General features: G+C 35.3%; 1 protein-coding gene across 7 annotated transcripts in view; it reads right to left on the reverse strand.

Annotated features, from left to right (window-relative positions):
- Nucleotides 1-6,000, reverse strand: part of LOC125250290 (NACHT, LRR and PYD domains-containing protein 12-like) — a 224,965-nt gene that overhangs the window by 126,369 nt on the left and 92,596 nt on the right. The gene's annotated exons all lie outside the window — the stretch shown is intronic.

A 6,000-nucleotide genomic window follows, 5' to 3' on the forward strand; every position in this document is an offset into this window, starting at 1 on the left:
GTCAATGGACTTCAGAGTGAACCAGGACAACAACATCATTGTAAGATGGTTTGACAACAAAGCAGTGAACCTGATTTCTTCATTTGTGGGTATTGAACCTGTGGGAAATGTGAAACGCTGGGATCGCAAATCCAAAACTCACATAATGGTTCCCAGACCAGCCATCGTTGAAGCATATAACAAGTTCATGGGAGGCGTCGATTTCCTTGATATGCTGTCTGCACTTTACAAATTCAGCTTCAGATCCCGAAGATGGTACATGTACATCTGGTGGCACACTGTTACAGTGGCAGTCATCAATGCGTGGAACCTCTACAGAAGAGACCAGAAGATGTTAGACCCCAAGATGAAAACCATGGCTCTGCGAAGGTTTCAAGCTTTGGTTGGTACTTCACTCACAAGTGCTGGAAAGGCTAAAAAGGTTGGCCGACCACTATCCTGTCCAGAAGCAGCTCCATCAGCACCCTATAAAAGGTCAAGCTGCAGTGTGCCCCTGGATGTCAGAAGGGATGCCATGGATCATTTTCCAACATGGGAAACCCGACAAAGATGCAAGCATTGCACCAACAATCACTTCTCACATGTGTACTGTGAGAAGTGTAAGGTGCATCTTTGCCTGAACAAAGACAGAAACTGCTTTCGTGACTACCACAAAGTGAAATAAAAGGACTGGAAAAAAGATCTATGTAAAAAAAAAAGAGAGAAAAACTGCCTAAAATGTTCTGTTTTCAAACTGTTAAAGGCATAATAGATTTTTTTGTATCTAAAATCTACACTGTTGTAAGCAAAACGTTCCCAAAAAGCCTGATGTATCAAATGTGATACAAAAAATATATCATAAACAAAATGAGTTGGCAAATTTTTTTTTTTTGATTTTGATTCAAGGCTTAATAAACATCTAATTTCCAAAAATATATAATTTTCTGCCATTTTTTTAATGTGTCAGGCTTTAATATTATACTAAAGCATGGTGTCTGAATACACTTGGTACTTTTGTCAGCAGACTATAAATGTTTCACTGATCTCTACTGCAGGAAAGAGTGAGGACAGAGTACTGTAGGACACTGTTCAGTGTTTTACAAGTATAGGCTGACAGAAATGATGAGAACAGGCAGGAATATATTACAATTTTTTCTGAGCTGTTGCAGTTGTTCCTCGGTGACCTGCAGTCTGTTCTTCAGAGAACTCACAGTGGATTTCAGCTCTGCCAGCTCAGAGTAGATCGCTGTGAGAACATTTGTCTGGACCTCAGACATTCTGGCACAGCTAAAAAAGAGAAGCAGCAGCAGATACAGAATGGTGCAGGACATCTTTACCTACATATCACAATCACATAACCTGAATAGATGTGGACTGAATGAGTGTCAATTTAAACTCTCCTCAACTATGCACTATGAAATTGTCAGTTTGTCAAAGGCATTAACCTACTGTACCTGAATGATGTGACACTGAAGACTGGAGTAATGGCTGCTGAAAATTCAGCTTTGCCATCATAAGGAATAAATTACATTTTAAAATAGAAAACAGTTATTTTAAACTGTAATAATATTTCAGTTACTATTTTTAATCCAATAAAGGCAGCCTGGGTGAGCATCTTACAAAAAACATTTAGAAAAACTGAATTATTCCAAACATTTAAGCAACGTTGTCACGTTTGCTAACATGATCAGATAATTGCAGTTCATTTATCCAAAATGTTTTTAGAGTGTCATAAAAACAGAGAACATACCAGTGGTTGGATTTTCTTTGCAGGTACGTCTTTGTAAACCGGTGCGATTTCAGTGTCCAGCGTCCGATGTTTCTTGTATTCACTCTACTTAGTGCAACTGTTACAAGAAGCCAACTGATACTGACTTGATTCTTTATAACAGGTGGATTAATGTTTAATTTACGAGTTTGCACTTAAATATAATAAGATGGTGTAAATGTTATGTTTCGAACCAACTCTGGGCAATAGGCAGGGGGGAAAGTCAAACAGGCTTGGGTCAAAATCCAGATTAGTCCATCAGCAAATAAAATTCATTTGTGAGATGAGAGTCAAGGTCAGATGAACAGAGAGATCAAAAAAGGGGAAGACAGTATCAGAAAATTCAAACTCATGGTAAAGATCAGGCTGATAGAACAGCAAGAGAGAATCCAGAGAGTGTGAGAGAGAATCCAGAGTCCAAAACCAGAACCAGGTGAGATGGCCGAGACAGGTGAGTTCTGGGGGGCAAACAGTCAACCGCAACACGACTGGGCAGAAGAGAAAAAAATAAAACAAAACAAACAGGGATCCCAAACTTAAAGGATTAGTTCACTTTCATATTAAAATTTCCTGATCATTTACTCACCCCATGTCATGTCCATGTCCTTTTTTCTTCAGCTGAAAAGAAATTATTTATTTATTTTTTTTTAATGAAAACTTTCCAGGATTTTTCTCCTTATAGTGGACTTCAATGGCCTCCAAATGGTTGAAGGTCAAAATTACAGTTTCAGTGCAGCTTCAAAGAGCTTTAAACGATACCAGACGAGGAATAAGGGTCTTATCTAGAGAAACAATTGATCATTTTCAAAAAAATATAAAAATGTATATGCTTTATAAACACAAATGATCGCCTTGCAAGTGCTTTCACCAGACCGTCTTCTGTATTTTAAACAATCTTACGCTGTATATCCAACATCTTCCCTATTTAACTTACGGAAAAAACGGAACTGGTACCGTGTTCGTTCTGTAATTTGAATAGGGAAGATTCAGGAAATAGAGAAACCTTCATTTCTTTTTAACTGAAGAAAGAAGGACATTGACATGTTGGATGGCATGGGGGTGAGTAAATTATCAAAAAAAAAACATGTAATATGAAAGTGGACTAATCCTTTAACAAAATAATGGCAAAAGAGACTGGAAACTCAAAACATACTGGTGAGAGAAAAGAGGGAAACATATGATATATCTTACCTAATCTTCTCTGCTCACCATCCTAAACCCTCCTCTCCTCTCTCCCTTTCCTTCTCTACCTGGCTCAGATCACCAAAAGTCCACTCAGAATGGAAAAAGTTCACTAAAATGCTTGTATATCACATATGTTTTTTATGATTTCATTGTTTTTTCCCTTTCATGTTTGGTATCATTTCAAAAGTCTCAGTGTGATTTTGTAAAATCTCAACTTCACAACAGAAATACTGAATATTATAATAAAGATTCAAAACTCTCTGTTGAGGGGTGTGTTTCCCCCAGAGTCTCTGGTAAGAGAACATGTCTGACCCTTGGGTAATTTTGGTAAATGGTAATTTTTTGTTATATAGGCCAGCAATTGTTGTGAGGTTGTCAGAGCAAATACTACCATTCATGTTCCTAAATCCTCAAGACATCCTCAAAAAATTACTGATTAGATACACCACATGTAATGACTAACTTCAGCAGGTAGAGGGCAGCATTTAACTTTGTTTGTCACTAAAGACCATCAGTAAAGACTGGAGGTGTGTTGATCCCTCAATCCCTCTAGAGGTCCCTTAAAGCAGAAACTCCTACAACAGGGGTCCATGAAGCTGGTGTGGGTAGCCAGATAAGTGTTAGATTAGTTTGGGGTTTTAGGTATCATGAAAGCATTGTAGCAGGTTTTATTCTGGGCAAGAGATCTCAAATGGAAATTGTGTATCAACTGGGAGCAAAGTGACATCTCTGATGCAACAAAAGTCACTCCTCCAGTTTTGCTCCAGATTAAAGGTCACTTCACAGTAAAAAAAAAAAAAAAATTAAAAACAAAATTGCTTGGCTTTTACAGTTGATTATTATAATTTATTTATATTATTGATTGATAATTATACACAATCCACAGAGTAATTGTTGTTTAACAATAACCAATTTAAGCTTTTAGTTGAAGTATATATATAGTTAATTTGTAATATAAATAAGCTTACAAAGCTGTGAACACTTTTACATTTTAAAACAGTATACTGTTCATCATATATTTATATTTTGCAGGAAATTCAACACAAAATGTACATAACCCTGTAGTAATGCCTATTTTTGGCTAGTGCAGGGAATGAAACATTACAAATTAAAAGTTCATATGAAAGCAACACTACATTAAGGGGGTGTAAAAGTTTGAACAGGATGATCTGTAAAATGTGATGTATCTTATGTAGCTTCTTAAGGGCAGAACTAAATTAAAAAAGACCAATTTACACTGTAAAAAAAATCCCGTTGTTTCTACGGAAAAATACCGGCAGCTGTGGTTACCAGAACAATACTGTAAAAATGACATCAAACCGTAAACATACTTACGGAGTTACATGTGAATTTTACATTTTAAATATGTATATTTAACATTGGATTTCAGTACACTGTAAAAAAAATCCCAGTAAAATTTACGGTAAAATAATGTATTTCATTAACTGATATAATGTTAATTTACTAACCTAATGAAGTACTAATATCTGTTTTGTATCTTTATAATACACTGACAGTCACCAAACACAGTGGTGATGAGAGTCACATGATGAATCAAAGTTCATCACAAAGCAGCTTTTCCACAAGCTGAGGAGGACAACACTAACATATAGAAGGTGCACACAGTGTCATTCACACACACACTAAACACCATCATGGTAACATGCATGAAATTTTAAAATGCAATAAACATTAATTTAACAACATTAGATGTAACATAAAACCCTAATGTACATAACTGATTAGAAAAAAATGAGAAAAACTAAGAAGAAACAGAGTTATTTCAACAAAAATATATCAAATGTGAAGTGTCACGCAGGGAATTGTGGGAATGTCAATTTACGGTTTTTCACTGTAAATTTACAATGAATTGTTATTTTTCACTTTCAAAAACTGTGAATTTAACGGTATTTTACTGTAAAATTACATTAAATGTACCGTTAGATCTATTACAGTTATTCACCGTATATAGTACAGAAACTTTCTGTAAACCAATTAACAGTTTTTCACCGCAGCATTTTTACAGTCTTTTACTGTTAAAATCACGGTAATTTTTTACAGTGTACACAATCATGAATAAACAAGCATCATGAATTAATAAGCATTTAGGATATGGGTAACACTTTACAATAAGGGTACATGATTAATGATGTACTAATATCTGAATTAATAGTTTATTAATCATGAACTAATTAATGGACCAATAAGGAATTAATGATGGACTAACCTTAGCTACGCCTGGAATCATGAGGATTCATATGTTAACTACAGCCACCTTAACTACACGTTAACACACGTTTGTTAGTTAACATGTTAATTAACAACGAATGATCAGCTTCATCAAGTTGACTCTTTAAGAAGAAAAGAAGAACAGCAGACATCGCTCAGAACTGTATCAACTTGATCAGCACTAATCTTGCACTGTTTTATTGCATTTCACACATACACCACGCTTCAGTATTACTCCTGACTTGTACACGTGACTGGTGCAGACAATTTTTAAGCATTTCAAAATGTACTTTTCACTATCCCTGGTTAACAACTTACCAGAAATGTTGTTCTTGACGACAGCTCTGATTATATTTATTTCCAGGAAGAATGTTGTTTCGTAAATGTGGAGTGTATTAAGGTGATGTGCTTCAGTTGGATTATTGCATTTCATTATCATTTACTGTACATCGTTCCCACATCATGGATAACTTCGTGAAAATTAATTCGGTTACAAATACTTTACCTAAATTCATTTTGTTTCAAGTGATTTTCCTTTATGTTACTCTGTTTCATCCAACCTCAAAGAATACATACCTCCATTCACTTATTTAAATAGCCTGGAAACTATACTGCATGTGTAACTGATCACTTAATTTATGACTTATGTTGAGATGCCTCGACAAATCATGAACTCATGCTAGTTAATGACTAGTTAATAATGAGTTAACCATCATGTGCCCCTTCAAGTAAAGTCATGACATAAAGATGTCTCAACAAATCATGAACTCATGCTAGTTAATGACTAGTTAATAATGAGTTAACCATCATGTGCCCCTTCAAGTAAAGTCATGACATAA

Source organism: Megalobrama amblycephala, linkage group LG17 (assembly GCF_018812025.1).
Source record: "Megalobrama amblycephala isolate DHTTF-2021 linkage group LG17, ASM1881202v1, whole genome shotgun sequence".
In the NCBI taxonomy this organism is placed as follows: domain Eukaryota; kingdom Metazoa; phylum Chordata; class Actinopteri; order Cypriniformes; family Xenocyprididae; genus Megalobrama; species Megalobrama amblycephala.